Here is a 23,934-nt window from a genome sequence, read left to right as displayed (position 1 = left end):
TGGACGAGCCATATAAATACTATGGCTCCAGAGGAGGTCAAAGGCTAGGAATCCTGCAGCGAGTAGCTTCCTCCTGCCCTCCCAAAGCTTGTCCACCATCTGCAAGGCACATATCAGGAGTGTGAAAGAATGCTCTCCACTTTGCTGGATGGGTGCAACTCCAACAACACTCAAGAAGCTCAACACCATCTAGGACAAAGCAAACTGCTTGATTGGAACCCCTTCCACAAACATTCAGTCCCTCCACCATGAAGAAACATCTGTCCCATCTACAAGATGCACTGCAGAAACTCAGCAAGGTTCCTTAGGCAGCGTCTTCCAAACCCACAGCCAGAACCATTTAGAAGGACAAGAGCAGCAGAGACGGGAACACCACCACTTCCAAGTCACTCACTATTCTGACTTGGAAACCTATCACCGTTCCTTCATTGTCACTGGGTCAAAATCTTGTACCTCTCTACCTAACAGCACTGTGGGTGTATCTACAATGGTTCAAGAAGGCAGCTCACCACCACGTTCTCGAGGGCAACTAGGGTTGGGCAACAAATGCTGGCCTAGCCAGCAATGCCCACATCCCATAAAATTAATTTAAAATCATGTATAACGATCAACTATTGCCATTGCAAGCTGTCCCCCCACCAAATCCTTCCCGTTCACATGATCAGTAATTAATGTTTCATTTCCGATGTGGTTTTGTTCCATTTCACATATTTTATTTCTTTCTCTTGTCCCCCCCCCCCCCCCCCCCCCCCCCCCCCTCGAAATGCAGTTTACCCAGAAGCTAATCCAAAATTTAAAGGAGGGAGGGAGTGGCCACTCTCAATGATCCAGAGCCCTCTACTGAGCCTCTGAGGGGGGATAAAGAAACTCTCTTTTTTTTTTTTTTTTAAATTTTTTTATTGGAATTTTTTGCAGAAAATATAACAAAAAGTATAGCAAAAAGCAGTAATATGCAACTAACAGCCCCATAACACCCACAATTCCCCCCATACCGTAACATCACATGTATCACATTCCCCCACCCCCCCCCCCCCCCCCAAACAAGAGAACTTAACCATAAATTAAAATTAGATAAATCAAATTTAAATAAATAAGCTAACATAATCACGCCCCCCCCACCCCCCCCCCCCCCCTCCCCCCCCCCCCCCCCCCCCCCCCCCCCCCCCCCCCCCCCCCCCCCCCCCCCCCCGGGTTGCTGCTGCTACTGTCCCAGTACCCTATCGTTGAGCCAGAAAGTCGAGGAAAGGTTGCCACCGTTTAAAGAACCCTTGCACCGATCCTCTCAGGGCGAATTTAACCTTCTCAAGCTTAATAAAGCCCGCCATGTCATTGATCCAGGTCTCCACGCTTGGGGGCCTCGCGTCCTTCCACTGTAGCAAAATCCTTCGCCGGGCTACTAGGGACGCAAAGGCCAGCACACCGGCCTCTTTCGCCTCCTGCACTCCCGGCTCTACCCCAACCCCAAAGATCGCGAGTCCCCATCCTGGCTTGACCCTGGATCCCACCACCCTTGACACCGTCCTCGCCACCCCCTTCCAGAACTCCTCCAATGCCGGGCATGCCCAGAACATATGGGCATGGTTCGCTGGACTCCCCGAGCACCTGGCACACCTATCTTCACCCCCAAAGAACCTATTCATCCTCGTCCCAGTCATGTGGGCCCTATGCAGCACCTTGAATTGGATGAGGCTAAGCCGCGCACACGAAGAGGAAGAATTTACCCTCTCCAGGGCATCAGCCCATGTCCGTCTTCGATCTGTTCCCCCAGTTCCCCCTCCCACTTCGTTTTCAGCTCCTCTACTGACGCCTCTTCCTTCTCCTGCATAAGCTTGTAGATATCGGATATCTTCCCCTCCCCGACCCAGACCCCCGAGAGCACCCTGTCACTCACCCCCTTCGCGGGGAGCGCAGGGAATCCCTCCACCTGCCGTCTAGCAAATGCCTTACCTGCAGATATCTAAACATGTTTCCCGGCGGGAGCCCAAATTTCTCTTCCAACTCCCCCAGGCTCGCAAACCTTCCGTCGATAAACAGGTCCTTCAGCTGTCTAATGCCCGCTCTATACCATCCCCGAAATCCCCCATCCATGTTCCCCGGGACGAACCTATGGTTCCCCCTTAACGGAGCCTCCATCGAGCCCCCCACTTCTCCCCTATGTCGCCTCCACTGCCCCCAAATCTTGAGGGTAGCCGCCACCACCGGACTCGTGGTATACCTCGTGGGAGGGAGCGGCCACGGCGCCGTTACCAGGGCCCCCAGGCTTGTATCCCCACAGGACGCTCTCTCCATCCGTTTCCATGCTGCCCCCTCCCCCTCCATCACCCACTTACGCACCATCGACACGTTGGCCGCCCAGTAATACCCCGAGAGGTTGGGCAACGCCAGCCCCCCCCCCATCCCTACTCCGCTCCAAGAAGACCCTCTTCACCCTTGGGGTGCCATGCGCCCAAACAAATCCCATGATGCTGCTGGTCACTCTTTTAAAAAAGGCCCTAGGGATAAAGATGGGCAAGCACTGGAAGAGGAACAAGAACCTCGGGAGAACCGTCATTTTGACGGATTGCACTCTGCCCGCCAGCGATAGCGGCACCATGTCCCACCTTTTAAATTCCTCCTCCATCTGTTCCAGATAAAGAAACTCTCATCAGCTCAGTCTTAAATGGGAGATTCGAAATGTGTAAACTGTGTCCTCTAGTTCTGGAGTCACCGACAAGGGGCAACACCCCCCCCCCCCCCCCCCCCCCCCCCCCCCCCCCCCCCCCCACCACCACCACCAGCGTCCACTCTGTCATGTCCCCTCAGGATCTTATGTTTCTGGAAGATCACCTCTTATTCTTCTGAACTCTGATGAGTAGCGGCTCAGGCTGTTCAGCCTTCCTTTATAAGGCAGCCACTTCATCCTCAGAATCAGCTAAAGGTGCCGTCTTTCAGATGCGACGTGAAACTGAGGTCGCGTTTGCTCTCTCAGGTGGACATAAAAGATCCCATGGTACTATTTCAAGGGAGAACAGGGGCCAATATTTATTCCTGAGCCAACATAACAAAAACAAATTACCTGATCATTTCCGCGCTGATGTTTGTGGAGAGCTTGACGTGCTCAAATCGGTTTCCGACATGACAGCAGTGACTACAGTTGAAAAGTGCTTTGACCTTGGCATGTCCTGAAGAGTGCTAAATAAATGCAAGTCTTTGTCACTCCAAACCTGACAAGCTGGTGACCCCCCCCCCCCCTCCCCCCATCTCCAAGGTCAAGGGAGCAGGTGGTGTTGAAGTGTCCAGCCCTCCATGTTGCTGTGTGGTTGGAATAGAGGGAGACCGTGCACACCCATGTCCAGTAAAATCAAATTGTATTCTTTGGCGTTTATTGGGTTTTTTGTTTACATTATGCCGTGAGTATCACAGCTCTGCTTATTTTTAAAACATTTTTATTCTCCTTTTTCACCTTTTCTCCCGATTTTACACCCACCAACAATAAACCAATAATCAGCAACAAACTTGTCAACCCCATAATAATAACAACGATCCCATCCTCCCACAAACATTAACCCGCATGTTTACATAAATAAATGACAAAAAGGAATCAGGGATTACCCATAGTCACCCTTAACACATACAGCCCCCCTCCCCCCCAACCCTCCCACCCATCCCCCCCAAACTAATGTTCGATGTTATCCAGTTCTTGAAAGTGCATAATGAATAATGCCCACGAATTGTAGAACCCCTCCATCCTTCCCCTCAGTTCAAACTTAACCTTCTCAAGGGTCAAGAATTCCAACAGGTCCCCCCCACCACGCTAGGGCACAGGGTGGAGAGGCTGCTCTCCAACCCATCAGGATCCGCCTTCGGCCGATCAACGAGGCGAAGGCTACAACATCTGCCTCCGCACCCGTTTCCAACCCCGGCTGGTCTGACACCCCGAATGTGGCCTCCCGGGGACCCGGGTCCAGTTTCACGTGCACCACCTTGGAAATTACCTGAAAAACCTCCTTCCAGTAATCCTCTAGCTTTGGACAGGACCAGAACATATGAACGTGTTTAGCCCCCCCCCCCCCCCCCCCACACACACATCTTCTACTCCTTCAAAGAATCGGCTCATCCTCACCCTCGTGAGGTGTGCTCTGTATACCACCTTCAGCTGTATCAGCCCCAACCTCGCACATGAGGTGAAGGCATTTACTCTCCGTTGCACCTCACACCAGACCCCCTACTCTATAACCTCTCCCAACTCTTCCTCCCACTTTGCTTTGATCCCTTCCAGGGTGCCTTATCCTCTTCCAAAATAGCTCCATACACCGCTGACACTACCCCCTTCTCCAGTCCCCCTGTCGTCAGCACCTCACCTCCAGCAATGTGGAGGCCGGTTAGCTGCTTATTTTATACCTCATACTCTACTCCTACCTACAGCTGCCTTTACTGATGTATACTGAAGAATCCATACCGCCATTTGGATTTGTTTCTTTGTCCCTGTGGGCCCACACATTTATTTCAGTGCAGTTGAATTGGTAAATGGATCCATTCAATTAAATTATTTTTGATCAATTTTGCGCAGGCAGTACCGGTGACATCAGGAAAATCTCCATTGCCAACAATTTTCTCCCTTCATCTCTTGATTCAGCTTGGGCAAAGCTTCACCTGTGTAACAATTCCTCCAGTAACTTGCCGAAGTGGCGCTTTGATTTGTCTCTGATTCAGTTCATAGAATCCCTACAGTGCAGAAGGAGGCCATTCGGTCCATCGAGTCTGCACCGACCCTCTGAAAGAGCACCCCACTCAGTTCCACTCCTCCGCCCATCCTGCCCTATCCCCTTAACCCTGTAACCTAACCTGCATATCTATGGACACCAAAGAACAATTTAGCCTGGCCAATCCACCCAACCTGCACTTCTTTGGACTGTGGGAGAAAACCAGAACACCTGGAGGAAACCCACGCAGACACGGGGAGAACGTTCAAACTCCATACAGACAAGGCCGGCAAACCCGGGTTCCTGACGCTGTGAGGCAGCAGTGTTAACCACTGTGCAACCCTGCTGCATTCTTTTTGATGAAACGTTAAGCCGAGGCCCCGTCTCTCCTGAATGATACCATGGTACCACTTGGAAGAAGAAGAGGGGAGTTATGTCCAGTGTACTGGCCAATATGTATCCATCACTTAACCAAAAAAATCATCTGGTCATCATCAGGGAGCTTGTTATGCATAAACCAGCGGATACATTCCTACATTACAATGTAACTTCACTTCAAGAAAAATGTCATTGACTGTTGAGTGGTTTGGAATGACTGCGGCCATAAAGGAGCTATATAAATGCAAGTCTTCATCTTTTTGCTTTTATCACTGCTGAAACATTTTGACTAGGCGTCTCCGATACACTCCTCCTCAAACCCTGAGAGCTGCACTTTTTACAAACTCCGTCTGGTCTGAAGCTCTGCCACTTGCTTCTTGTCCAGGATTGGGTTTCACTACTGGAGTTTAACGGACAGGAAAAATACCCTCTTGTCCATCCAGGCTATCGCCTCTATCTTTGCCCGCCTCCATTCTCTTCCTGTCAAATCTAACTCTCAGCCTCATTTACAAATCCTCCATGGCCTCACCCTCTTGTTCCTCTGACCCTGCCACAATCAACAACAGGGCCTCCTACCATTTTGGCCCTTCTCTTTGTAAACCAATCCATTTCTTTTTTTAAAATATAAATTTAGAGTACCGAATTATTTTTGTTTTGCTACTGAAAGGGCAAGAAAGGCTGGTTTAGCTCAGTGGGCTAGACAGCTGGTTTGTGATGCAGAGCAAAGCCAGCAGCGCGGGTTCAATTCCTGTACCAGCTGAGAATTCTGAATTCTCCCTCTGTACCCGAACAGGCGCCAAAATGTGGCAACTAGGGGCTTTTCACGGTAACTTCATTGTGCCTACTTGTGACAATAAAGATTATTTAATTTAGCGTGGCCAATCCACCTATCGGCACATCTTTAGGTTGTGGGAGTGAAACCCACACAGAGAATGGGGAATGTGCAAACTCCACATGGACAGTGACCCAGGGTCAGGATTCAAACCTGGGTCCTCAGCGCCACAGGCTGCTGTGCTAACCACTATGCCACGTGCTGCCCCCAACCAATCCACTTCTAATATTTTCCCTACTTTCCAAAATGTTTCAAAGCCCATCTTTTTGATTGTGCATCTTCACTACCCTCTCTAACTCTTACCAAACTGCTTGATGTCGTACTGAAGTCATCAAATCAGATCTTAGCCATCACAGACATTACAGGTTCTCTCTGCTTTGACCTGGTTTTGCAGCAGTTAAGATGTTGCTTCCACTCATATCTAACCCAATGTTTAATTTGAAATGTTTGAAATATCTTCCACTTCTCTGAATCCAGAATTTTCCATATACGCCATTAATACTGAATTGGATACTTTAATAGAGGAAACATCAGTGTGCATTGCTTCCGACATATCTTACTAATTGTAATTAAAAGTATAAATGCGACAAACTCTGACCCTTTTGCACCCATGGAATAGATGTTGCTACTATTTTGCCTTTCAGTGGTCATTCGGCAATGTAATCATAAGGGAGTGACCACAAAGGCTTATTCCGTTGTGACCCTAATCCATAAACCACCAAACAGACTTAACTGTTCCTGGAAGAGATATTGGATTGGTACCAGAAATGGGAGCCAAAACCGTATACAATTGAGGAAAAGAAATAACCCTTTTGCAGTCCAGAGAAACTGAGGCCAGATGTAGTACTGCTATTGGAACTAGAAGAAGGAGAGGTAACTCAGTAGACTGGGGAAACGTAGATTTGCGTAATGTGGTTGAATAAATTGCGTTTCTCTTTCTCATGTATGTAGAGGTTTGACACTACTTGTGATATTCTCTCTGCATTGCACTGATTGTTCAAGTGAGAGAACAAAAGAATGGTGCTGAAATTCAATAGGCTGTTGGGCCCCACCATTCAGAAAGCCTTATGGGAAAAGGTGGCTCAGCTGCTGTCTGTTTTTAGGGGATGAAAAGCCATGTGTTAGTGCCCTTACCGCCCACCTCTCTCATTAACCAGCTGAACTGATTTATTGATTACTCTGCCTCTTTATACAAGACAGCATGATCCGAAGAACAAACGAGAGACCCCCACATCCCTTCTGTGTCTTGCATCTCCATAAATAAATGATGATTAAGGTATCTTCAAAAGAGACATTCTCCCAGTGTGGCAGCTAATTATTAAAATGTTGTTAACTCTAATCTGACTTGACGCATTAAGGGAGATCGAACATAACGCATCTGGTACTGGGGCCCATGTGTGTTGTTTGAAAGGTTTGGATGAACTTTAAATAATTATTAAAGGAATACAGTGTCTTATCTTTGTGTCTTAATCAATATGCTTTCAATGCCAATTAAAAACATGGAGCCAGTTATTCATCTCATTGTGTTTGTGGGATTTTACTGTTTGCAAAATGGGAATACTTGTGGTGAGTAACTCTCTTCCCCTGAAGCCTGTCCGCCACCTACAAGGCACAAATCAGGAAGGTGACGGAATGCTCTCCACTTGCCTGGATGCGCTCCAACAACACTCATGAATATCAACACCGTTCAGAACAAAACAAACTGCTTGATTGGCACCCTATTCACCATCTTAAACAATAACTCTCCCAGCTCCAAGGCACAGTGGCAGCACTGTGTAACAGCTACAAGATGTACTGCAGCTACCCACCATGGTTCCTTCGATAGCACCTTCCAAACTCGCGATCTCTACCATCTAGAAGGATGAGGGCAGCAAATACATGGGAACACCACCACTTGGAAGTTCCTCTCAAAGCTATACGCCATCCTTTCTTGGAAATATATCGCTGATCTTTCACTGTCACCGGGTCAAAATCCTGGGACTCTCGTCCTAACTGCACCGTGGGTGTGCCTACACCACATGAACTGCAGTGGCTCAAGAAGGCGGCTCACCACCACCTTCTCAAGGGCTGTTAAGGAAGGGTAAAGAAATGCTGGCCTAGACTGTAATGCCCACATCCTGTGGATGAATAAAAAAAAGTTACTTTATTTCAGATGTGCCATTAAACTGAGGGACAGTCAACCCTTTCAGGTGAATCTAGAAGACTCCATGGTCCTAGTCAAAGACGGGCAGGAGATTTACCCCAGTGTCCTAACCAATATTTATCTGTTAAACAATTCCTAGATAATGTATGATCTGGCCATATATTTACCTGTGCTTTGTGGAAATATGTGTGTTCTAATTAGCTATTGTGTTTCCAGCATTTCAACATTACCTCCATTCCACAAGTACCTCACTGGCTGCACAGTGCGTTAGACTGTCCTGAGGTTGTGAAAGGCTCAATATAAATTTTACTTCTGCCTTTCATAGAGTTTCAAACTGGGCTTTTTGGATCTTTGGGAATTCGCCAAGGATTGCCAAGAGGTTCGCGAGCTCTTTAAAACTCTTTGTCCATCTGAGTCAGACCTATCAGGGCTTTGAGTGGGGTCCCAAAGACTCTGCATGTTTCTGTGATTGTTGAATTGCTAACTATGTTATTTCTGCATATTGTCATCGAGTGAGACGATAAAAGAAAGAGTGGGAAGGAACAAGAGAAGGAGCTATTTCCTCCAGTCACCAACCAGTTCAGGAGTGGGTATTGGTAAACCCACCAATTTGTGTGTTGAACTAATGCAATAGAGAAAAAAAACAAGGATCACTTGGGAGAAATATCATTTAGATTGTGCTCAACATTCTGGAAAAACTGTCTTTTTGAATCCAGTCAGACTGTGATATCTGACAGATCGCCTCTTTTCGTTGATTTTATTAACTGTGCAGTTTTGGCTTTTGTCCCTCATCCAATTTTATTCCCTTTATAAAGTCAGGCCTTTTGAAATATACTCCTCAAAATATTGCGTGTAAACTATTTTCTAATGTTACTATGTGAGGTAGAAGGCATACAATAACTGTAACCTCTTGGAAAAAACAGAATTGGTCCAGTGCCTTTTGCCATTAGTCACATTGCTAAAATGAGTATGACGATACTGTTGACATTGAATGTCAATTTAATAGTCTGATCCCCAGAATGTAAGCTCCCCTCCAAGCCAAACACCATCCTGACTTGGATCTATATTGCCATTCCTTCACTGTAACTGGGTCAAAATCCGGGAACTCCCTCCCTAACAGCACTGGGTGTACCTGCATCACACGGACGGCAGCAGCTCGAGAATTTCAATTCCCAGTGGAGAAGGTCCTACGTTGAAGACTACTACTCTCCGTAATAAGCTCCGCTGGGACGAGGCAACTCGATCGTCAGCGACAACTCGTATTTCGTAGAATCATAGAATTTACAGTGCAGAATTAGGCCATTTGGCCCATCGATTCTGCACCGGCTCTTGGAAAGAGCACCCTACTTAAGCCCACGCCTCCACCCTATCCCCGTAACCCAGTAACCTCTCCTAACCTTTCTTTTGGAGACTAAGGGCAATTTATCATGGCCAATCCACCTAACCTGCACATCTTTGAACTGTGGGAGGAAACTGGAGGAAACCCACGCAGACACGGGGAGAACGTGCAGAGTCCACACAGACAGTGACCCAAATCGGGAATCGAACCTGGGACCCTGGAGCTGCGAAGCAACTGTGCTAACCACTGTGCTACCGCGCTGCCCACGGTAAAGGACTAAAACGGTGCTTCAAATCATCATAAAACAACATTTGTACATCCCAGCATGATACTGTGGCTAAAAGGATTAAATTATGAGGACAAGTTGCATAGATTAGGTGAATATTCCCTTCATTTTTAAAGATTAAACATAGAAAATGGGTGCAGGACTAGCCATTTGTCCCTTACTTCCGATACTTACTGCTGATCCTCAATGCCTGAATTTGGTTACGTTTCAGCTCCCATCGAGAAAACTCCTCATCTTGATGAGCACAAAATGTTTGCGTTACAAATAGAGACTAGCTTTCCCATTAAACGGAGGAACCACATGAGGATATAATAAACTCAAGCCTTTCATCTTCGTCTTCTTATGGACTTTATTGAACAACAACATTTAAGACCAGAAAACAAGCCATCAATGGATTGGAAATGGTGATTAACAAGGTTCAGCCCACGAGAAATACGATTGACTATGAAATGAAAAATGAAATGAAAATTGCTTATTGTCACGAGTAGGCTTCAATGAAGTTACTGTGAAAAGCCCCTCTTCGCCACATTCCGGGGCCTGTTCGGGGAGGCTGGGAATTGAACCGTGCTGCTGGCCTGCCTTGGTCTGCTTTCAAAGCCAGCGATTTAGCCCAGTGTGCTGAAGAAATAAACAGGAGATAGTAAGATATCTTGAAGCACCAGTGCATGATACTATAAAATGGTACTTGCTCAATCCCCATGCTACTGAATATTTAATGACTTAAACAAACTAGGGTTGTATTTCCTGGAATGTAGAAGGTTACAGGTTAATTTGATCAGAATTTCACACAATTGTTACGTGGCAGAAGGAGGACACTCGTTTCACCGTGTCTGCACCAGCTCTCCGAATGAGCATCATAACTTTATGCCATTCCTCTGTCTTTTCCCCATAACCCTACACATTGTTTCTAATCAAATAATCATCTAATGCCCTCTTGAATGCCACAATGAGCCTGCCTCCACCACACTTCCAGGCATTGCATTCCAGACCCCAATCACTCGCCGTGTGAAAAGGATTTTGCTCACATCACATTTGCTTCTCCTGCAAATCTCTGCCCTCTCGCTTTTGATTCTTTTACGAGTAAGAACAATTTTTTCCTGTCTACTCTGTCCAGCTCCCTCATGATTGTGAACATCCCTATCAAATGTGCTCTCTCCAGCTGCCTTCTCTCCGAAGAGAAGGTTCCCAATGTCTCCATCCTGAAGTTTCTCATCGCTGGAACCATTCCTGTAAATCTCCTCTGCACAATCTCCAATGCATTCACATCCTTCCCACAGCATGGCGCCCAGAACTGTACACAATACTCCAACTGAGGTCTAACTGTCTTATATTAGTTCAGCATAACCTCCATTTTCTTGTATTCTATGCTCCCATTAATAAAGCCAGAATGCTACATGCTTTATTAACTGCTCTCCCCACCTGTTCTGCCACATTCTGCTACCTGGGCGGCATGGTCGCACAGTGGTTAGCACTGTGGCTTCACAGCTCCAGGTTCTATTCCCGGCTTGGGTCACTGTCTGTGCGGAGTCAGCATGTTCTCCCCATGTCTGCGTGGGTTTCCGCTGGGTGCTCCGTTTCCTCCCACAGTCCAAAGATGTGCAGGTTAGGTGGATTTGCCATGCTAAATTGCCCTTAGTGTCCAAAAAAAAAGGTTAGGAGGGGTTACTTGGTTACGGGGATAGGGTGGAAGTGTGGGCTGAAGTGGGGTGGTCTTTCCAAGGGTCGGTGCAGACTCGATGGGCCAAAGGGCCTCCTGCATTGTAAATTCTATGTTCAATGATCTATGCGTATAAACACCCATTTCCCTCTGCTCCTGCACCCCCTTAAGAATTTTACCCCTTACTTTTATATTGTCTGTCCATATTCCTCCTATCAAAATGCATCACCTCTTCGCATTAAACTTAATCTGACGCTTACCTGCCCACTCCACCAACTTGTCTGCTGTTAAGAACCCAGTTGATATTAAATGCCATGGTATTCCAAATCCCTGAGTGGAAACTTGGAATGCCGATTCCTAACTGTATTTTTTTTGCAATTTAGTATAATGTGAGGAAAGAGATAAAGACCAGCGAGGAAGGTTCCAGCTTGTTGTGATAATTCAATAAAATAAATGTTTCTTTAACAGTAAAACACAATAATGGCTACACAATATCATTAAATTGACCCAGTTCCATCACCTCTATTTTCTTAAAATCTGAGATAAACCCTACACAAACAATTTCGCAAAGGTTTTAACACTATAGGCAAAATCCAGCAATAACTACCACACTTGGCACTTGTATCTCTTTTGGAAATTTCTTCTGGTTTAGAATAGCAACAACTGGTGGTTCATCAGGAGTCCCCAGTAACGGCTTGTTTGGGAGTGAACACAGCTTCTGGCCGTGCGTGGCTGTGATCTTGGGCCAGCTCAGCTCTCTTCAGCTTATAGGATGAACCCTGCCACTGATGTCCTGCTTTTTCTGTAGATCTTTTCTTTTCTGAACTACTTAGAGGTCTCATAATGACATTTCTTCTATGAGCTCATCCCTTAAACGTGAAATTCACCCTCATTTTCTCGTTTGTACTTTTACCATCTGTGCCTTTAATTCCTGCAATTCTATGCCCTATTGCTGGGTAAATATCCGTTTACAATGTTGCTAGGCTAATACGCATATCAAAGCCCTCAGTACATCTGTCTCCTTAACCAATTCCCCTTTATTAGATCCCTTTTGAAGTTCTGCAATGTCCTCCTCACAGTTTACAGTATTTCCAAGTTTCGTATCATCTGCAAGCTTTGAATTTTTCCCCTGCAAACCAAGATCTAGATCATCAATACATATCGGGAAAAGCAATTTGATTGTGAGGAACTGGACCTGTTAGTTGTGAAGTCCAGGCTGGTGGGTGTAGTCCACAAATTAGCGGCAGATCTTTCAGGATTGAAGTTAGGAAGTATATCTTCATGCAGGGGATGGTAGAGGTTGGAAAATCTCTTCCACAAATGGCAATTGATGCTCGAAGCAAATGAGGGGCTGAAAGGAGAACTGTACTCAGCTAAGGTAAGCTGAATAGACATGATAGGCAGGAGCCCGGCAGGGAGCGGGGAAAACATGCTGGATTAAATTGCATCTATTTCAATGCAAGCGGGCTGACAGGTAAGGCTGATGAACTCAGGGCATGGATAAGTATGTGGGACTGGGATATTATAGCTATAACAGAAACATGGCTAAGGGAGGGACAGGACTGGCTTAATGTTCCAGGGTACAGATGCTTTAGGTGAGACAGAAGTGGAGGAAAGAGAGGAGGGGGAGGTGAATTTTTGATTAAGAGGAGCATCATGGTCGTAGTCAGAGATGAAATAACCGAGGGATCATCCGGCGAGGCTTTGTGGGTGGAACTAAGAAATAAGAAGGGGATGGTGACCATACTGGTGTTGGACTGTAGGCCCCCAAATAGTCAACAGGAATTAGAAGAAGAAATATGCTGGGAGATTGGGGAGATTTGCAGGAGTAACAGGGTTGTCATAGTTGGGGCTTTTAATTTTCTTAACATAGACTGGGACTGCCATCTTGTTAAGGGCTTAGATGGGGTAGAATGTGTTAAGTGTGTTCAGGAAAGATTCCTCAGGCAGTATGTGGAGGGTCCTACTCGGGAAAGTGAAAAAATAATAATAAAAATCGCTTATTGTCACAAGTAGGCCTCAGTGAAGTTACTGTGAAAAGCCCCTAGTCGCCACATTCCGGCGCCTGTTCGGGGAGACCGGTACGGGAATTGATGAAGTGACCAGGAAGGTTGCTAAGGGCAGGGTGGTAGACGTAGTCTACATGGATTTCAGTAATATCTTTGATAAAGTTCCACATGATGGGCTGCTGTGGAAGGTTAGATCACATGGAATCCATGGAGAGCTGGCAAATTGGATATACAATTGGCTTGATGGTTGGAAGCAGAGGGTAATGGTGGAAGGATGCTTGTCGGACTGGAGGCCTGTGACTAGTGGTGTGTCTCGGGACAGTGCTGGGTCCATTGCTGTTTGTTATCTATATTAACGATTTGGATTAGAATGTTTTGGATTAGAATGTACAAGGCATGATCAGTAAGTTTGCAGTTGACACTAAAATAGATGGTATTGTAGACAGTGAGGAAGGTTATCAAAAATTGCAGCAGGATCTTGATCAGCTGGGAAGTGGGCTGAGAAATGGTGAATGGAGTTCAATACGGATAAGTGTGAGGTGTTGCATTTTGGAAAGTCAAATCAACGTAGGACTTCCATGGTGAATGGTAGAACCTTCAGGAGTATTGTGGAGCAGAGGGACTTTGATGTTCAGGTGCATGGTTCTCTAAAGGTAGAGTCACAGGTAGTTAGGGCAGTTAAGAAGGTTTTTGACATGCTTGTCTTCCATCAGTCAGGGCATTGAGTATAGAAGTTGGGAAGTTATGTTGCAGTTGTACAGGACGTTGGTGAGGCCGCACTGGAGTATTGTGTTCAGTTCTGGTCACCTTGCTATTGGAAAGATGTTATTAAACTGGAGAGAGTGTGGAAGAGATTTACAAGGATGTTGCCAGGACTTAAGGGACTGAGTTATCGGGAGAGACTGGACAGGCTAGGACTTTTTCTTTGAAGCGTCGGAGACTGAGGGATGATCTTATAGAGGTGAATAAGATCATGAGAGGCATGGATAAGGTGAATGCACTCAGGCTTTTTCCCAGGTTTGGGGAATCGAGATCAAGAGGGCATAGGTTTAAGTTAAGAGGGGAAAAAATTAATGGGAACCTGAGGAGCAACTTTTTTACACAGAGGGTGGTACGTATGTGGAATGAGCTGCCGGAGGAAGTGGTTGAGGCAGGGACATTGACAATATTTAAAAGACATTTGGACAGATACATGGATAGGAAAGGTTTAGAGGGATATGGGATAAATGCAGGCAAATAGGGTTAGCTTAGATGGGCTTCTGGTTGGTGTGGCCAAGTTTGGGCCGAAGGGTCTGTCTCCGTGCTGTAGATTCTATGGTTCTATGAATTGATAAATTTAAAATTGAGATTTATAGATTTTTGTTAGTCGATTATATTAAGGATATGGAGTCAAAATGGGCATATGGAGTTAGGTTGCAGATCACCCATGGCCTCATAGAATAGTGGAATAGGCTTGATGGGCCAAATGGCATGCTCCTGTTTCTGTGTCTAGAAGGTCACCGCTGGGAAGCACCAAACACACACCATACGTGTTCCTACATAAGAGGACGAGAAAATCACATCCCCAAGTTCATTTTCAGAGGAGGGAAAGCAAGATAGATTCCCTACAGTGCAGATGGCCCATTGAATCTGCACCGATCCTTCGAAAGAGCACTATCCCATCCCAAAAAGCCCTCTTACCCATAGCTTAGCCTGCAGTTCTCTGGACACGAAGGAGCGAATCCACCTAACATGCACATCTTTGGACTGTGGGAAGAATCCAGAGGAAACCCACGCGGACACAAGGAGAATATACAAACTCCACACCGGCAGTGACCCCGGGCCAGAATTGGACCGAGGTCCCTGGTGCAGTGAGGCAGCAGTGTGCCACCGTGCTGCCCATATCAATTGGCCCATTTGATACAATTTGAATTTAGGAAACATATATGGAGTTCTTGGACTGCAGTAGGTGACAAATCCTCAATTGTGATTGTTTTGTGTGGAATGTTAAAGGAATACACATGATGAGTTATGAAGTGTTTTTCTCTTTCAAGCCTTCCTCTGTTTAATAAACGTCAATGTGGCGTAAGTCAAGACTTGGACTAAAAACGTTCTCACCCTCTCATTTGCAGTTGATTTAAAACTCATGAAAATCAGGGGACAAGGTGAAACCTAAGAAGAATTTAATCTTGTGATTTAAAAATAAATGACAAGTGAAAGATACAATGCTTTAATCATGGGCCATATAAATAATAAATTGACGCAGTAATTGAACATTAGCAAAGTCCCTGATTTAAAACCGGTTCTCATAATTAGGCTTAAAGTTAAATTTGGCCACCTGCAGTTTGGCGCTTGTGTAATACATTAGCACTTAATTCATGAGATGTTGCAATATTTATAAAGAGTCTATTTTTAAGCACAGGCAGTTTCTCTTTGACAGTCCATGCTGCCGTATCGATCATCACTGCAGGCGTTTGTTAGAAATAAAAGGAGTAAAACATGAATGGAAGAAAAACGTGAGGGGCTAAAGGAAAGGCAAAATCAAAGTGCTGAAGAGAAGTCAGGATTTGAATATGTAATTGAGGTTGGCTTACGTCAGCTTGGCTCAGTGGATAGCATGCTGAGCTCAGTGAAGTAACTGATAGGTTCAAGGCCCGCTCGAGGATGCAAGTGCAAACAGGAGACTGATACTCCAGCTCACTGAGTAATTGTGATTGTTGGAAGTGTTGTCCTTCAAGTGATCAAATTAACCCATGTTCCATCTGTCTGTTCAGAAGAATGGCCGTAGATCCTATAAAACCATTTGATGGGACGCAGCAAGCTCTTTTGGCCAACACAATCCTCCTTCGTCCAATTGCCAAGAAAAATAGATTCCTTTTTTTAATACATTCATTGGATGTGGGTGCCAACTGGCTGGACCATCATCCTTAATTGCCCCTTGAACTGAGTGACTTGGTTGGTCATTTCAGAGGGCAATTAAGAATCAACCACATTGTGGTGGATCTGGAGTCACAGGGAGGCCAGACCAGGTGAAGACGGCAGATTTCCTTCCCTGAAGGACATTGGTGAGCCTGATGGACAGTGAGTGGATCAGCTTTCAGATGTTTGAGAAAGAAAAGCTGCCATATTGGCTTCTATAAATCAATGACTGCACTTTGAAATAATAAATTATCTACAAAGCAGGTTGAGATGTTTGAACGTAAAGAGCTATGTCAGTCTACACAAATCCAAACCCCTTCATCGCTTCTCTTTAACAAAAGAAAAACAAAGGGCTTTTATGCATGATAGAATTTTTATGCGCTCAACAGTGCATTCCTTAGGTCGATGGTTTTTGTAGCATTTGTATCCAAGAGAGCGTGAGGACAGACAGAGCTAATTGGAAGGGCAGGGGGGGGGGGGGGGTGGGGGGCAGTAGAAATCAAAGAGGTGAGTTTCTAAAGTGGGGAACAACAAAATGCAAGGAGCAGCACCGGTCAACATCTTACAGTCAGATAGATTATGGCTGGAGATACAAATATGCAGTGAGTAGCAGGTTTGAGGACCGGCAGAGGTGAAGGAGATTTGGGCTTGGATGTGGTGTTATGGGCCAGGGCTTAGAGAACCCCAAAGTGTATCATGGAGTTCACCTGACCCACAACTTTTACTAGATTGTGGTATGAGGAGCACACGGCCCACTCTACAGGTGTGGTACAGCAGAAATGGAAAAGTATTTTTTTAAAGCAAAACAATGTTTATTCTATGAACTCAAGTTAACCTTTTAAAAATATACAGTGAACATCTTGGCAACCACTTAATTCAAATACAATCCCCAAAGAATACAACACTAAGTAAGCCTTGATGCTTTCATTTTTAACATCCATACGACTTAAAAACAAAACCTTTATCAGAAGCACATTAGGTTAAAGTCACTACTGAAAACATTTATAATTCTGAATTCGCCAAATGATCAAGAGATAGTCTTTTGATGGCAGAGATAACAGCAGTACACCTGCTTGGTCTGGCTTCAGCTCCAACACTGAAGACAAAACTAAAACACACCCTGCCGCCTGCTCAAAAATGAAAGTAAAAAGCTGACAGGCAGCCCAGCTCCACCCACTCTCTGACATCACTGCAGTAGTAAACGCCCATTTTTTAAAGGTACTCTCACTACAGATATTTATATACATACCTATTAATAAACAGCCATTTCTTAAAGGCACTTTCACATGACAGTGGTCATATCTGATGTGCCTACCAATCTCAGTATATCAGCCACAGTAGTAAGCCTATTTGTCAGACATTTTTACAAATTAAATGACCCTATTTCTTTACTATGTGGTGAGGAGTTTTCAATCCTTGATTGTTGAGTGAGACAAACATTCCCATTTCTATTGTACATTATAACGCCCCACACAGGGACAACATAGTCCTTGCATTTAAAAAAAATAATTTTAGAGTAGCCAATTCTTTTTTCCAATTAAGGGGCAATTTCTTGCGGCTAATCCACCTGCCCTGCACAACTTTGGGTTGTGGGGGTGAGACACACGCATACACGGGAAGAATGTGCAAACTCCACACGGACAGTGACCGGGGGTTGGGATCGAACACAGGTCCTCGGCGCCATGAGGCAGCAGTGCTAACCACTGTGTCACCATGCCGCCCTAGTCCTTGCATTTTTTAAAGAAAGCCAGAAAACGTGCTTCAAAAATGTACAGTCTGTGAATTCATTCTTACTTCAGCTTAATGCCCCAAACTTCATGCTTGTTCAAAGCAGTGATGCTTACCATTTATTTCAGTAGAAATACCTACCGTTATCCCAATTCCATTTACACGGGGTCTTAATTTCTGGGCTCCCCAGTATTGGATTTGGGGGGGTATCCCAACAATGAACTGGGGAATCTCTCTTGGATCTTACCAGGTAGGCATTTGCATGGCAATTGTCCAGAAGGACTAGCTTCCCCTGGCACTTTGGGCTGCACGAGGAACTATCGAGAAAGTGATTTGAATTGCTAACTTCGGATGATTCTGCCAGGGGTATGCTGATCGTTGCTTTGAAAAAGTTGGAAGAAATAAAACCTCTTCTAACTTCCAGGTAATTACTTTAAACACCCAGACTGATCCCTGCACAGATTCCGCACCCCGACCTGGCTGGTTCCAACCCTCCCTTCCCAGATCCACTCCTCGACGTCCGATCCCCTCATCCACCTGACCTATGATTACCCCCCCTTAGCCCCCGAATCCCACCCACTTGCCTTGCTTTTGACACTTAACGTCTCCCTGGCCTGTTAGTGTCAATGGAAAGAGCAAACGAACCTGCTTTACCGCAGCCAGTGCAGTAAAAAAATGGGGTGTGACTTCCTTCACCCCGAGTCTGTTAGACCTCGATGCTGAGCCTCGTGAACGGCTGCACTATCTGGATTTTGCCCGACCTGAGTCAAGAATGTCAGGCGAGACAGGCACGTAAGAGGTTTGCCGCAGGTATGGAGTGGCAATCCGACGCTGACTGTCACTCTGAGGAAGTTACAGCCCATGTATAAACAAAAGAAAATCCATTGCATTGGTTTGGGTCATTTTGGAGTAGAATTCTGCCTGTCAAATGAAATAAAGATTTGTTTTTTACAATGCTTATATCACCTGCTGTACAAAATTGCAAATTATATGAAACGAGGCTGCAATTGCTACAAATCTATATGGCTTTGGTGAGGTCACATTTGGAGCACTGTGCACAGTTTTGGTTTCCTTATCTTGAGGAAGGATGTGTGTTGCAAAGGTTCACTGTATTGATTCCTGTGATGACAAAGTTGGCTTATTTTTTTTTCCTTTATAAATTTAGAGTAGCCAATTCGTTTTTTTCCAATTAAGGGACAATTTAGCGTGGCCAATCCACCTAGCCTGCACATCTTTGGGTTGTGGGGGCGAAACCCTCGCAAACACGGGGAGAATGTGCAAACTCCACACTGACAGTGACCCGGCCCGGGATTGAACCTGGGACCTCGGCGCCGTGAGGCAGCAGGACTAACTCACTGCGCCACCATGCTGCCCTAAAGTTGACCTATAACGAGAGGTTGAGGAGATAGAGCTCATAATCTCTGACGTTTAGAAGAAAGTGATCTCTTTGAATCTTAATGGGTTGTCAATGTAGCTGCTGAGAGGCTGTGGAGGGGCTAGATTCTTCCGCTGGCCGCAAGATTGCCACGGGTGATACACGGACAATGGAAAAGTCCATTGACTTTGGGCGGGATACTCTGGTCGCCAGGCGGCTGCAGCCAGGGAACCCCGCCCAAGGAGTTCACCATTTGGAACTGAACCGATGAGGAATATCTTCCCTCTGAGAATTTGAGATTCTTTACCCCAGAGGGTTGTGGGTGCTCAACCATTGAGTATATTCAAAGTTTTTGAATTTTCGGGGAATCGAGGGATATGGGGATTGGGAGGGAAGGCGAGTTGAAGTCCGAGGTCATTCAGGAGGTTGAGTGAGGGAGCAGGCTCTAATCCCACTACTATTTCTTAACCTTCTTATCACCAGTGACATTGCCGATTGGAAATGGAGACCAAGTCGGTTTAACATTTGCCTCCGGGTTAGGGTTTGCCTCAGGGCAAATGGATCTGGATGTGGACATAATTCAGCTACTATTTTAATGTCATTTATTCTGTACTTTTTTGTTAGATTATGCTTTGTTTGTATTCTTGCTCTCCCATCATGTTGCAAACCGAGAAAGAAGAACCAGTAAAATCACCTGGAAATCACACCACAGAAACAGGCTGCCTGTCCCAACTAGCTCATGCTGAAGCTTTTTTTGCTCCACATGTAACCCCCCCCCATTGATCTTTCCTAGTCCCAACCATCTTCAGCTGCTTCATCATAAGGTCAGAAGTAGGGATGCTTGCGGATGACTGCACAACGTTCAGCACCATTCGTGTCTCCTGAGATAATGAAGCAGTCCGTGTCCAAATGCAGCGAGACCTGGACAATACCCAGGCTTGGGCTGACAAGTGGCAAGTTACATTTGCGCCACACCAGTGTCAGGCAATGACCATCTCCTACAAGAGAAGATCTAACCATTACCCCTTGACATTCAATGGCATTTCCATCACTGAATCCCCCCAAAATCAACATCCTTGGGGTTACCATTGATCAGAAACTGAACCGGACTAGCCACATCAATACTGTGGCTACCAGGGCAGGTCAAAAGCGAGGAATCCTACAGAGAGTATCTCACCTCCTGACACCCAAGCCTGTCAACCATCTACAAGGCACAAGTCAGGAGTGTAATGGAATAATCTCCACTTGCCTGGATGAGTGCAGCTCCAACAACACTCAAGAAACTCGATACCATCCAGGACAAAGCAGCCCCCTTGATTGTTCCTCCTTCCACAAACATTCAAACCCTCCATCACCAATGAACAGTGGCAGCCATGTGTACCATCTACAAGATGCACTGCAGTAACTCCCCAAGATTCCTTTGACAGCACCTTCCAAACCCACAACCACTACCATCTAGAACGTCAAGAGCAGCACATACCTGGGAACCCCACCACCTGGAGGTTCCCCTCCAAGTCACTCACCAGCCTGACTTGGAAATATATCGCCGTTCCTTCACTGTTGCTGGGACAAAATCCTGGAACTCCCTAATGGCACTGTGGCTGTCTCAACGACTGCAGCGGTTCAAGAAGGCAACTCACCGCCATCTTCTGACGGGCAACTAGGGATGGGCAATAAATGCTGGTCTAACCAGCGACGCCCACATCCCCTAAATGGATTTTAAAAAACATAAATCTTCTTCAGCTGAAATAGAACATGGAACATTACAGCGCAGTACAGGCCCTTCGGCCCACGGTGTTGCACCGTCCTGTGAAACCCTTCTAAAGTCCCTCTACACTATTCCCTTATCGTTCATATGCCTATCCAATGACCATTTGAATGCGTTTAGTGTTGGCGAGTCCACTAGTGTTGCGGGCAGGGCATTCCACGCCCTTACTACTCTCTGAGTAAAGAACCTACCTCTGACATCTGTCCTATATCTATCTCCCCTCAATTTAAAGCTATGTCCCCTCGTACTGGACATCACCATCTGAGGAAAAAGGCTCTCGATATCCACCCTATCTAATCCTCTGATCATCTTGTATGCCTCAATTAAGTCCCCTCTTAACCTTCTTCTCTCTAACGAAAACAGCCTCAAGTTCTTCAGCCTTTCCTCATATGATCTTCCCTCCATACCAGGCAACATTCTTGTAAATCTCCTCTGTACCCTTTCCAATGCTTCCACATATCCTTCCTATAATGTGGCGACCAGAACTGCACGCAATACTCCAAATGGCTTTAGAAACGCTTGTTAATTAGTCCAATGGTTCATAATTCAATTCCAACTCTGTCCAGTATAAGTTCTGATGTTCAAATTAATAAGGAAATATAAGGGTAAACGAGCTCGCTGCACAGGTACATATTGTGGAGGTTTAAGATCCCAGGAATTTGCCAAATTGCTAGAAGGATATACAGACTGGGTTATATAAAGTGGCCCCCTCTGGACCAATTGGGCTGAATGGCCTGTTGGTTCTATGTGATTTCAGCTCTCAGTGGGACCCAGTCTTGACCAAGCAGTTGCCTTTAAATGTCTGTTGTTGCAAGTACTAAGGGGCAGTTGTTGGACGTTCATCACATTTTAAGGCGGTGTCCTGCCCCATTCCTTTCATGACATCCCCTGCCCCTTTTCTCTCATGACATCCCCACGCCTCCAGAACGTCCTCAGTCCCGCACAGATTAACAATCTGCTGCTGTCTGCGGGAATAGAGACAAAAAAAAAATGAACAGGAAGAAAAAGAGAATTGCAGCAGCAACCTCCCACATCTTAAACCCTCCAGCTCTTGATGCTGCTTGGATGCTTTAATATATATTGAGGAGGGGGGGAGGGGGGAGAAAACCCATTTTGTTCTTGCTGGAGCGATCAAGAATTCATCCCGCGGGATCAGCAGCAATTTAACTGGGATTATTCTGGGTCTTGTATTTTTAAACCGTGGTTTAGACCAGGAAGGATTAACGCTGGTTTGCCCATGAAAAGCCCCGCTTTGTGAGCAGGCTGGAGGGTGTGTGTGAGAGAGTGCTGGCAACGGGAGAGGGTTGGAGCTACAGTGTGGACAGAGAGAGAGAGACAGGGGGGGAATCGACCACAGGACTGTTGGCATTCTCCACACTACACTCAGCGCAGGAAGGTAGGTGCACAGATTGATTTGTGATTTGACATTCTCTATCGAAATGTGTGTAATGCAAGATTTCCGCGGCTTTGCCCTGTTTAGTTTACACCCAGGCAAAGTGAGAATGCTGCAAAAAAATACATTTGCATTGTTTCTTGTGTGTCTCCGAATGGAGCAACACAACGAGATCCGGATTCAACTCTCATTGTACTTTGTTGCACATCATTCCCAAGGACATCCATCCACCTTCCTCGTTTATTCCCGGGAATGCCCATTCTCTCAGCAAGCTGCTTATTGAGAAGGTTGATGCCTTGTGTTCGAGTAGTTGGAGCAAGAACGCGCCGTAAATGCAATTTTAACAGCCAAGTTTATTTCCGAATAATAACCCCCTTCCTCAAACGCTGCCCCCCCCCCCCCCCCCCCGTGTGTGGATCGCCGCGTTACCATGTTGCTATTCCGCAGCATGCATTCATGACTCTCTGGCTTTCAACTAAACGCTGCCCTGTAGTTTGGAGATGTATTATCATTTGACCGTCGGGGTTGCTGCCCTTTGCTGAGGATGTTGCATTTTGATTGCGAGTGTCCCGTGTTTGGCAACCGTGCCGCCAATTAATAATTCAGAGTTCTATTTAAATCAATGTTCTTCCACCAGATTGTGTCTCCCGTTTGCTGCCGACCCCCTCGCTCAGTGTCCAGCCACACCCAGTCCCATCTGACCATGGGAGGATGACTGGGAGGAGATGATGGAAGTGTTCCTGGAGGGAGGTGGGGAGGGGCTGTTCAAAGAGGTTCACCTATCACCTGTTTGACGACTATTATTTTAAATTAATAATCTTTATCATCACTACTCGCCTTACATGAACACCGCAATGAAGTTACTCTGCAAATCCCCGAGTCGCCACATTTTGGCGCCTGTTCGGCTGCACGGAGGGAGAATTCAGAATGTCCGAATTACCTAACTGTACGTCTTCCGGGACTTGTGGGAGGAAACCGGAACACCCGGAGGACACCCACACAGGCACGGGGAGAACGTGCAGACGCCGCAGCCGGGTATCGAACCTGGGACCCTGGCGCTGTGTTGTCAGTGTTCGCCCACCGGTTAAAGGATGACCCATACAATGGGGAAGTGGGCTGGTGTGTGACCCAAGCACTGGGTCAATGTATGCAATGTTGAGCCTACAAATGGGCGGGTTCCTTGTTTCAATCCCAAGTCTACTCATTCACGGAGGGGAGTCCTTAGGAAAGGGAGCACTTGGTGTCCGCTGGCGCCATTGGCCATTGGCCATCACAGGGACTGGGGTGCTTATTGGCCCTTTCAATCACATTTCAGTTTGATGTTTTTAAGTTTCATTTTGCGATCTCTTTCTGTTTGTGGCTGTGCCCCTTTAAGAGGCTGCCCCTTTAATGTTGTCCCCTCAGTTCCTTTGATTTAGTTTAATTGGCTGGACACAGAGTAGTTCA

General features: G+C 46.1%; 1 protein-coding gene across 2 annotated transcripts in view; it reads left to right on the top strand.

Moving 5' to 3' along the window:
- The window catches only part of abcg4a (ATP-binding cassette, sub-family G (WHITE), member 4a), a 162,469-nt gene that overhangs the window by 3,994 nt on the left and 134,541 nt on the right, over positions 1-23,934 (top strand). The window contains exon 1 of one of the 2 annotated variants that reach the window (XM_038779899.1): positions 22,239-22,491. The exons of the other annotated variant lie outside the window; for it this stretch is intronic. The gene's annotated coding sequence lies outside the window, so the exon portion shown is untranslated. Of the gene's footprint in view, positions 1-22,238; positions 22,492-23,934 lie in introns of those variants that run through there. 2 annotated transcript variants of the gene reach the window in all.

Source organism: Scyliorhinus canicula, chromosome 19 (assembly GCF_902713615.1).
Source record: "Scyliorhinus canicula chromosome 19, sScyCan1.1, whole genome shotgun sequence".
Classification (NCBI taxonomy): Eukaryota; Metazoa; Chordata; class Chondrichthyes; order Carcharhiniformes; family Scyliorhinidae; genus Scyliorhinus; species Scyliorhinus canicula.
Note: the sequence above shows the minus strand (reverse complement) of the source record. Positions and strands in the feature narration are given on the sequence as shown.